This window comes from Physcomitrium patens, chromosome 13 (assembly GCF_059467195.1).
Source record: "Physcomitrium patens ecotype Gransden chromosome 13, ASM5946719v1, whole genome shotgun sequence".
NCBI classification, from domain to species: domain Eukaryota; kingdom Viridiplantae; phylum Streptophyta; class Bryopsida; order Funariales; family Funariaceae; genus Physcomitrium; species Physcomitrium patens.
The window spans coordinates 8,291,437-8,301,438 of NC_143422.1; the positions used below are offsets into that span (position 1 = coordinate 8,291,437).

Here is a 10,002-nt window from a genome sequence, read left to right on the forward strand (position 1 = left end):
TTTGGATCCATCATAAGGCCTTCATTAGAAATGATGTATTCCAAAAAGTCAACTTGAGTAGTGTAGAATACAGACTTTTCTATCTTTGCATATAATCATGCATCTCTTAGTTTTTGTAATATAAAACTAACATAAACTTCATATCCTTTTGTGTTTTTAGAATAGATCAAAATGTTGTCAAAAAAAAAAAAATAACAAAATTATCAAGAAACTCATAAAAGACATCATTCATTAGATGTTAAAAAGCGGTTGGTGCATTTGTGAGTCCAAAAGACATGACATTATATTCAAAATTTCTATACCTAGTTTGAAAAGCAATCTTCAATTAATCTCATTTTTTTGATGCGGATGAGATAATATGCTCCTTGTAGATCTATTTTTGTATAGATCTTTGCTTGATTTTGTTGATTAAGAAGTTTTCAAATCAAAGGTAGAGGATATCTATTTTTAATGGTGATCTTATCAAGTCCTCGATAATTCACTTACATCTACAGAGATCCATCTTTTTTCTTTACAAATAAGATAGGAACGCTTGCTGGTGATTTAGAATGGCATATAAAGTTCTTACCTAAGTTTTTATTAATGTATTCTTTGAAAGTAGCCAATTCATTTTGTGATAGGCTATAGATTGGTCCAAATGGTGGTTGAGTTCTTTCTTGAGGATCAATGGTACAATCATAATGACAATGCTCTGAAAGATTAACTGCATTTTTCTTTTCAAAAACGTCCTAAAAATCTTAATACTAGCTAGGAATACTATTTGATATCTTTTCACCATCAATATATAGCATATTTAGCATATATAGCAAAAGATGGCCCTTGATTTGTGGCATGCATGAAAGCTCTCGTACCTACCAATAAGGATTTGAATTTATAAGACTTATAGATTTTTACTTGCTTAGTAGGATTTTCAACTAAACTATGGAAAAAATCAAGATTGAGAGAAATCCAATCTATCTAAAAGTTATATTTTTCTAACCATGATGATTCTAAAATGATTGGATTAGAAGAAGATTTAATCATGTTATATATTACTAAACTATTGTGACCACTAGTTACTATTTCTACAAGAATAGTTTTATGTATAACATGCTTAGAAGATAATAAATGTCTGTCTATTACTTCTATATGCACAGGTTTGATTTTCTTAACTAAAGATATATTTTGTTTTTTGACAAAGTCTTCATCTATAAAAACAAGCTGAGGCTCATGAATCCAACAAGGCTAAGACTTTGTGATTTTTTGGTACTAAATAGACTTCTATTATAAAATAAGGTGAAGGGTTGGAGAAGAGAATAGGACCTTAATTAGATGTTGGATATGATTCCAGCTACAAGGTTCTTATTGTACTTGGGATAACTTATTTTTTGAGATATTATCTTTTTTGGCAATCATGCTTTTCATTTTGTAATTACATTGTTTCTTTAGACAATGTTGAGCAGTATGTTTAGCTTCTCTACAATATAAGCACAAGCCCTCTTCATGTCATTAATCCTTTTTCTACTCTGTGAGGGATTTAAAACGTATTGTACCAACTTATATGGATTTTGGCTTTAATAAATAAGTTTTTGAAAACTTAGGAGCTATCGTCATTATTTGATTTTTTCTTTTCTAGCCATGTTTTTGTGCTTGACATCTTTCAAATAATTAATTATCACATGCAATGACTTGAGTAATTAATTATTTCAAAATTTTTGTCTTTGGCATTGTTAGTAATAACTCTTTGATATTATCTTTCAACCCATATCAAAATTGATTGATGAAGGCTTTGTCATTCTAGTCCATGTCACTAGTGAAGTTTTGGAATTCAACAGTATATATGGTAGTTGACCGTTGTGAAGGTAGAGAGAGTTTGTCTCAAGAAAGCGCTAGGCTTCTCGCTGCCACTAAATACTCAATCAAGTCTAAGATATAAAAGTACTAATTTTATATATATAATATTTTTTCTTTTAGGGCAATTACATCAATACATAAGCCAAGTACCAAAAAACAACCCAAATGTATGATAAAGTATTTTAAAACCTTATATATCCTTATGAGAAATATTACCCGAATTTTAATAGCTCATATCTCATGATCGGACCATCCAAACAATCTAAAAGTTTATATGAAGTATTGATATACTTTCAAAAACTACCACAAAAAAATTCAACTACAAATACATTACGGAACTTGAGATATCACTAAAATCCTAATAGTTGCTTTAAACCTTAGCTTACATACACCTGCATGCTAATTTTTTTATATCTCACAAAATAAGTACTCAAATATCATAAAACTTTTTTTTATAGCTTTTTAACCTAATAACTCATATTTATAGAAATTTTGAACCAAAATTTCGTCCAAAAACTCAAGATATGGCTCCAACCATTACTATCAACAAAATAACTCACTTACTGCCTTTGAATTATATGTATTGTCTTCAATACCCTATAACTCCTTTATCCAAACTTAGAACTTATCAAACAATATATGTAAAGTGTAGCCAAGAAAGTTTTCTCTCCAATTCTAGTTGCCAAACTTTTTTTTCTCTCCGTATGCATATGTTATGCTTCAAAGAGTGACAGTAGGTATAAATTTGATACCTCAACTTTGAACACCTATATCTCCTTCACAAAAAATTGAAGTCACACAAACTCTTTATTCAAATTATACCCAAAATCTTGAACTTGCTGACCTTGGCCTCCAAAGCTCAAATGACTTCGAAAGAGAAACCCTAATCCCTAATAAGGCCTCGGGCAGCCTCCTTGAAGTCCATTAGGCATGACATTCCACCAATAGGGATGAAGGTCTTTACCTCTTGCCTTCATCCAACCAAACCTTGTTTTCATCCTTCCCAATAAGCCTCCTAATAATTTAGACTTTTATCTTTAAATTCCAAACTTCTCTTAAGTATTATACTAGATATCTAAATCCTACATAATATAAACATTACAATCAAAATAGATAAATCTCCAAATAAATTTCTTTATATCAATTCTCTTTAAATTTATTTACTAACCACTTTAATCTACATTAAGACTTACAAACATATTATATGTCATAATTAATTTTTACATACTATAACCTTTTACAATATGACACCATGATCTTTCTCATAAAGACAAGAGCTTAGTCTTTGCTGTTCTTTCTTGATTACTTTCTTTGAATGTGGCTATAAATACTTCATCACAGATCTTTCAATCTCAGGTTCTTATGACTCTATATTTGTGATAGTAGATCGTTTTACCAAGATGGCACATTTTATACTATGTACAAAATCTATTACAGGTGAAGAAATAGCTAAGCTCTTTTTTGACAATATCTATCGCTATTATGGATTACTCAAGGATTGTCAAGGACAAGAACTCGATGAAAGCTAAAGAGTAAGTGAGACTCTTCTCAAAAAGAAATAGGACAAAATAGAAATATGTATATTAAGAAAGAAACTGGAATGTCTATTGCCAAAATACAAGAAAACTAGAGACCCTTGAAACTAGACTAGAAGCAAGAAAGGAGTTGACAAGAGTGAAGAGGGCTTCACTCTTGCCTCTATATATACTATCTAACTAGAAGCCACATGGCGATGTTCTATAAGACCTCCAATATATGTTGACTTTCTAGGCCACATGCCTTTGCTTGCAAGGCAAGTTTTCTATGGATGGACCACGTAGTTAGCTTGTTCTTTAAGCTTCCAACATGTGTGGCACATGGCTAACTTGTTGACCAAGTTTCTAGCCTAAAAGTCAACTATAGACTCCTATAAAGTCAAAGCAGCGTCTATGAAGCTTCTAAGAAGCTTTTCTAGAAGATAATACACAATTAACCTACTTTTATCTACTTTTACATACTTTTATCTATTCATATAGGTAATTATATGTATGTCCGTGACATTACCCCCCCTTCTAGGGACGAGTTCCACAAGGAGCGGTGATTATATATTGAGAAAATCTAATATGCGGCGAATTGTATTTGCTACATACTCTGATCTTTGTTCTCTTTGAAGATAGTTGATGGGTCCTCTTAGCCATCGATAGTGTCCCATTCCAGGGCGAGAAGACCACCCTGTTATTTGATCATTGTTGAGGCCTTCATAACTTTCTTCAAATAATACATTTGAAACACCATCAGGAGTCGTTCCTATCTCCAATAATATTACCAAACATCGAGAATCTCTTCCAAGGTCGTGATATCAAATGCGTTGTATCTCACCATCTATTCGAGGAAGAACATGTCGTTCTTGAGGGTCTTCATCTCGGTTGCGTCGTCTTGAAGGTTGTGACAATCGCAATGTCTCATCCGGTAAGTCAGCAAACGAAGGTTCTTGAGTTGAATCCGCTGGTTGTTGGCTCTCCATCTAATTAGCGTCACAAATGCAAAGAAGTTACAAACAAGGATAGAAAATTGAATGTTATCTTGCCTCAATCTTATCTCTTTTATAAGAGAGGTTTTCATCTTGGTTTTGATGGATGTCGTTGATGAAAAACTTTGACTTTAGCTGATGCATTTGCTAGATTCCTGGATGGCTCCCATGTGCGCTCACTAATATCATATCCGCGCCAATGAACAAGATATTCCAGCTTATTTCGGCGCCGCCTTGAGTCTAATATCTCTTCCACCTCAAATTCTTCATTATTATCTACTTCTATAGGAGGCGGTGGCATTTGTCTTCTTCCTTGTATATCCACTGTCTTATATGGTTCAAAAAGAGACACGTGGAATACAGGATGGATCTTCATTGACTCCGGTAGATGTAACCGATATGCAACTGGGTTGACCTGTTCAGAAACAGAAAAGGGGCCAAGCCTACGATAGTCCAATTTGTCACAAGGTCGAGTGGTCTTGATATTGCGACGAAGTAGCCATACCTTATCACCCACGTTGAGTTGTGGTTGCTCTTTACGATATACATCTGCATTTATCTTTTGTCGTTCTTGAGCTTTCTTCAATTGCGCCTTCATTATTGCATGTAACTCTGACAACCGATTTGCCATATCTTCTACTGCAGGATTATCAACTTTTGAAAAATCAAAAGTATCAAGTCGTGGATGATAGCCATAATTGGCAAAGAAAGGTGTTTGTTGCGTGGAGGAATGTACCGTATTATTATAAGCAAACTCTGCCAATGGCAGAAGGTTTGTCCAATCATCTTGTTGGTAGTTGATGGTACACCTTAAATACTGTTCCAAGACTTAGTTTACGCGCTCTGTTTGTCCATCAGTTTGAGGATGGAAAGCTGAAGATAGCTTTATGTCCACTTTTAAAATCTTGAAAAGAGTCCTCCAGAATCTCGACACAAATTGAGTTCCCCTATCCGATATGATATCTTTAGGCAATCCATGATAGCGATAGATATTATCAATGAAAAGCTTAGCTGTTTCTTCACCTGTGATAGATTTTGTACATGGCATAAAATGTGCCATCTTCGTGAAACGATCTACTATCACAAATATAGAATCATAAGATCTTGAGTTTGGAAGATCTGTGATGAAATCCATAGAAACAGAAGACCATGGTTGTTTTGGTATAGGTAATGGCTGAAGGAGTCCGTAAGGTCGATGTCGAGGGATTTTTGATCTTGAACAAATATCACATGATTGTACAAAGTCTTTGACTGACTTCCACATTTGTGGCCACCAAAAATCTCTTGATATGAGTTCCAAAGTCTTATTATATCCAAAGTGCCCTGCTGCTGGAAAGTCATGACGTGCTTGAAGAACACGCAAACGTGCTTTTCCTTCTGGAACATATAGACGTCCTTCAAAATATAATAGATTATTCTTGAACTCGAACTTAGAAGAATCATGAGACTTGGAAGAATTATTCTCGATATCATAAACAAGAGGGTCTGAGGACATACTGGACTGGATTTGCTTGAGAAAAGTTGAATCAACAGTCAATGTTGATTTCACTGCTCGGAGATGAAATTGCTCCGGTTTCAAGAGGACCGTTCTTTGTTGCTCAAAAGCTGCATCTCCTTCTTTTGGTGCAAAATAAGAACGTCTAGACAGGGCATCGGACAAACCTTGTTGTTTTCCTGGCCGATAAGTGATAATGAAGTCGAATCTTGACAAAGACATACTCCAACGAGCTTGACGACGATTCAACATGCGTGCTGACATGAAATACTCGAGGTTCTTGTGATCTGTATACACAATGACTGGACTAGAAGCACCTTCTAGATAATGACGCCATTCTTGAAAAGAATCCACGATTGTAAGAAGTTCTTTATCGTGGATCTCATAATTGATCTCGGCTGCTGAGAATTTTCTTGAATGAAAAGCTATCGGATGAAGTTTGTCATCTATTCCCATTTGTGATAAAACTGCACCCAAGGCAAAATCCGATGCGTCTGTTTCCATAAAAAATGCCTTGGAAAAGTCAACACGATATAGGACTGGTGCAGAGACAAACGATGTCTTCAAGGCTTCAAATGCTGCTTCCGCTTCTTGATTCCATTGGAATTTATCTTTACTAGTCAAGCGTGTAAGTGGAGCTGCAACTCGTGAGAAGTCTTTGATGAAGATCCGATAGTAATTGGCAAATCCCAAGAAACATTGGACATCTCTTACAGTCTTTGGAATCTTCCAATCCATGATTGTTTGGACTTTCTTAGAATCCATCATAAGACCATCATTTGAAATGATGTATCCTAAAAAGTCAACTTGAGTAGTGTGAAATACACACTTTTCTATCTTGGCGTACAATCCTGCATCTCTAAGTTTTTGTAATACTTGACGAACATGTATTTCATGTTCTTTAACATTCTTAGAATAAATCAGGATATCGTCTAGGTAGCAGACGACAAAATTGTCTAAGAATTCACGAAATACATCATTCATGAGATGTTGAAAAGCAGCTGGTGCATTCGTGAGTCCAAAAGGCATGACATTGTATTCAAAGTGTCCGTACCTGGTTCGAAACGCAGTCTTCCATTCATCTCCTTCTTTGATCCGTACTAGATTATATGCTCCTCTTAGATCTATTTTTGTATAGATCTTAGCTTGATTTAACTGGTCAAGGAGTCCTGATATCAAAGGTAATGGATACCTGTTCTTGATTGTGATCTTGTTGAGTCCTCGATAGTCAACACACATTTGTAAAGATCCATCTTTTTTCTTTACGAATAAAATTGGAGCTCCTGCTGGAGATTTTGAATGGCGTATGAAATTCTTCGCTAAATTCTCGTCAATATATGTCTTGAGTTCAGCCAACTCATCTTGCGATAAACTGTAAATTGGTCCAAATGGTGGCTGAGTTCCTTCCTTGAGGTCGATTGAACAATCGTATGGGCGATGCTCAGGAAGAATATCTGCATTCTTTTTCTCAAAAACGTCTTGATAATCCTGATATTGACTTGAAATGCCACTTGAAGTCTTTACGCTTTCAGAAATAGGTGCAGCATAAATAGCAAAAGTTGATCCTTCTTTTGCTGCGTGTATAAATGCTTTTGTACCTATAAGTGCGGGTTTTACTATACTAGACTCATGGTTTTTTACTTGATTAATATAACTGTTACTAATGCTCCGAGGAAAATCAAGTTTACGAGAAATCCAATCTATTCGAGGATTATACTTTTCTAACCATGATAAGCCTAAAATTACTGGATTAGAGGGAGATCTAATTATATTAAAAATTACGCAACTACTATGACCATTTATTACTACATCTACAGGAAGTGTTTCGTGAGTTACATCTCCAGAAGACAACGGACGACCATCTATGACTTCTACGTGTACAGGTTTAGTTTTTTGTATTAATGATATTCTATGACATCTAGCAAATTCTTCATCTAAAAAACAAGCTGAGGCTCCTGAATCTATCAAGGCAGAGGCTTTGTAATTATTAGGTCCTAAACGCACATCTATTATAAAACAAGGAGATGGTTCTGAGGAGAGGATAGGACCTTCATTAGAAGTTGTACAAGATTCCAGCCGCACGGTCCCTATTGTAGCTGGACGTACTCGTTTTCCGACATACTGTCTTCTTTGACAGCCGTACTCCTCATTTTGTAGTTACGTCGCTTCTTTGGACAATGTTGAGCAGTGTGCTTAGGTTCTCCACAATATAAGCACAATCCTTCTTGTCGACGACGAGACTTTTCTTGCTCAGTAAGAGGTTTGAAACGTACCGCATCAATTTGCATATCCTCTACTTCTGAAGGTATGTGTTGAGGAGACGTCGGTGTTGCCATTGAATTGTAGTAACGTTGAGGCCCACTTGTGCGACTCTCGGATCGAAATTCAAAAAGTCGATTGTCGCACTTCACAGCAAAGTCAATTGCTTGACTCAATGTTTGAGGATCAGGTAAATTAAGCATCAATTTCTTTACCTCATATTGTAATCCGTAGAGAAATTGACTCACAAGTGCGGCATCATCCCACTTGATATCAGTTGCAAGTTGTCGAAATTGTGAAGCATATAATGTTACTGATCGATTGCCTTGTCGCAAAATACGGATCTTGTTGGTTGCAACACAAATTGCATCATGTTCTCCAAACATGGATCGAAACTCCGCCAAAAAAGCCTCCAGATTATCCAATATTGGATCTCGTCGTTCAAGAAAAGATGAAAACCATGACAATGCTGAACCTGAAAGAAGTGTACCAATGAATCTTACTTGTGACCCTGGAGTTGGATAGCTCTGGGGTTGAAGTTCAATCACTAGTTGGACCTGATTGATGAATCCTCGAAACTTGGATCTGGTACCATCAAACTTCTCGGGCAAGGCAACTCTCGGTTCTCTAACACTCGAAGGGTGTTCCATTCTGGGAGAAGGGACATGGTTTGGTGCAGATGTTGAAGCAGCCCCAATCATCTCTATATCTTCACTTCCTACCATTCTTGTTGCTCCTTGTGGTGGTAAATTGAGTTGATGCATCGCAAGCATTAACTCCCTCAATTGTTCTTGCATCTGTGCCATTGCACTCTTCATTTCAACAAGCTCTGCCATAGTAGCACTTAGAAAAGAGAAGATGTCTAATAACGCTCAAAACAAATAGAAGAGAGGAATTGATAACAAAGAAAATACTAAGAACAATATCATGTTAAAAGAGGGTAATCCGCAACTTCTAATGCGCTTATGTCTTATCAAGAAAAAGGGGTAATCCACTCTTAATCAAGAAAAGACAAAGCTCTGATATTGTAAGTGTACTCTTGTCAATCTGTCAAGGACAAGAACTCGATGAAAGCTAAAGAGTAAGTGAGACTTTTCTCAAAAAGAAATAGGACAAAATAGAAATATGTATATTAAGAAAGAAACTGGAATGGCTATTGCCAAAATACAAGAAAACTAGAGACCCTTGAAACTAGACTAGAAGCAAGAAAGGAGTTGACAAGAGTGAAGAGGGCTTCACTCTTGCCTCTATATATACTATCTAACTAGAAGCCACATGGCGATGTTCTATAAGACCTCCAATATATGTTGACTTTTTAGGCCACATGCCTTTGCTTGCAAGGCAAGTTTTCTATGGATGGACCACGTAGTTAGCTTGTTCTTTAAGCTTCCAACATGTGTGGCACATGGCTAACTTGTTGACCAAGTTTCTAGCCTAAAAGTCAACTATAGACTCCTATAAAGTCAAAGCAGCGTCTATGAAGCTTCTAAGAAGCTTCTCTAGAAGATATTACACAATTAACCTACTTTTATCTACTTTTACATACTTTTATCTATTCATATAGGTAATTATATGTATGTCCGTGACAAGGATATTATATCAGATAGGAGAACTCAATTTGTATCAAGATTTTGGTGGACTCTTTTCAAGATTTTAAAAGTAGATATAAAACTATCTTCAGCATTCCATCCTCAAACTGATGGATAAACAGAGCGTGTTAAACAAATTTTGGAGCAATATTTAAGATGTACCATTAATTATCAACAAGTTGATTGGACAACTCTTTTGCCATTGGCAGAGTTTGCTTACAATAATACGGTATATTCTTCTATAAAACAAATACCTTTCTTTGCTAATTATGGTTATCATCTATGACTTGATACTTTTGACTTTTCAAAAGTTGATA

General features: G+C 35.5%; 1 long non-coding RNA gene across 1 annotated transcript; it reads right to left on the minus strand.

Annotated features, from left to right (window-relative positions):
- Window positions 1-3,392: 3,392 nt before the first annotated feature.
- LOC149987928 (uncharacterized) lies at window positions 3,393-6,769 on the minus strand. Its single transcript, XR_016505921.1, has 2 exons — window positions 4,848-6,769; window positions 3,393-4,336 (listed from the first exon to the last, which is right to left on the minus strand). It is a non-coding gene; the product is annotated as an uncharacterized LOC149987928 (long non-coding RNA).
- Between the last annotated feature and the right edge of the window lie 3,233 nt (window positions 6,770-10,002).